This window comes from Calidris pugnax, unplaced genomic scaffold (genome assembly GCF_001431845.1).
Source record: "Calidris pugnax isolate Ruff unplaced genomic scaffold, ASM143184v1 scaffold28, whole genome shotgun sequence".
In the NCBI taxonomy this organism is placed as follows: domain Eukaryota; kingdom Metazoa; phylum Chordata; class Aves; order Charadriiformes; family Scolopacidae; genus Calidris; species Calidris pugnax.
In genome coordinates, this window is record NW_015090842.1 from 19109331 (window position 1) to 19110590 (window position 1260).

A 1260-nucleotide genomic window follows, 5' to 3' on the forward strand; every position below is an offset into this window, starting at 1 on the left:
TGGTTGGACTCGATCTCAGAGGTCCCTTCCAACCACTAAGATTCTGTGATTCTGTGAGTGACCATTCAGCAGGTCATAGCAGCTCCTACCAACACTACCAGCCTGGCCAGCCTAACCAGTGCCAGGAGGGCTGTACCCACGCTGCCTGACAATATAATATCTGGATCGTTCTTTCACCTCTTTTTGCAAATCCCCAAACTCCTAGTATACTTCTAAAGTTCAGCTTCAGCCGGTTCCACCCTGTGCATGCTCAGACTCTACCAGACGACCAACAAGCCACTCTGAAAAGGGGAGAGAAGAATGAAAGGCCTCATGTCACTGCAGGTCTGCATTTCCCTTGCTAGCCCTGCTGCGGGCTCTGTGCAGTGAGCCCGAGGGGGACAAAACAGAAACCCGCTGAGCTTTCAGCTGTCTCTCAATGCCCAGCATCTTCCTCTGGGACTTTTCAGAACTACTCCCCAGTGACTAACTTGCTCTGCTGTTAAGAATTTGCTAGCATTGCCAAAATAAACTTAAAATTGTAAGAGCATAGTTGTTTTAATTTACGTTAGCCTGGAGCTTGGCAGTCTGTCCCTGGAGTTATTTGGAGGTGGTCTCCCCTTCCTAAAAGACAGGAATTCACAATATTAAGCTATCCAACAAGCGGGCTTGTTTTTTGGGCCTCTAACCACAGCTTTAACCTTGGACAGCTTTATTCTGTCTCCCTGATGCCCATTACAGCAGCCATCACGCTGCTGCCAGGAAGGCTGTAGCTAGAAAGCAGTCTGGCATTCTGCAGCTGGATGCCAGGCGGTGAGGAAGACCCAGCCCCCCCACCGCAGGAGGCTGCCAATCACCACTCGCCAAGGAATTGGGAAATTCAGCCACAGGTCTCCCATCACACAGTTAGCTAAGCCATGGAGACATCATTTCTTTTGTGGTTGTACTTACAATAGACAATGGTGGCCAGTGTCTCTCTCCATGGCTCTCCTTGTCAAGTCCCTCAGCCTGACTTGCGGGGAACCCCAGGGCAGCCCAGTTCCCGGGTACAGGACAGCAGCGGGGTACGGGGCTACGGGATCAGGCAGACCAGGCAGAACCCAGGGGCAAGCCTGGTGTGCAGAAGGAAGACAGCCCCTGCTTTCTCCCTGTGGGCAGTGCACCAACTGTTGAACCCAGCACTCTACAGGGAGCGAGCCGTTCCTCACTATTGGAAGACCTGGCAGGGCTCATTACATTCTTGCATTCCCGTGCTTTCCGTTTCCATTGTGAGAAACACCC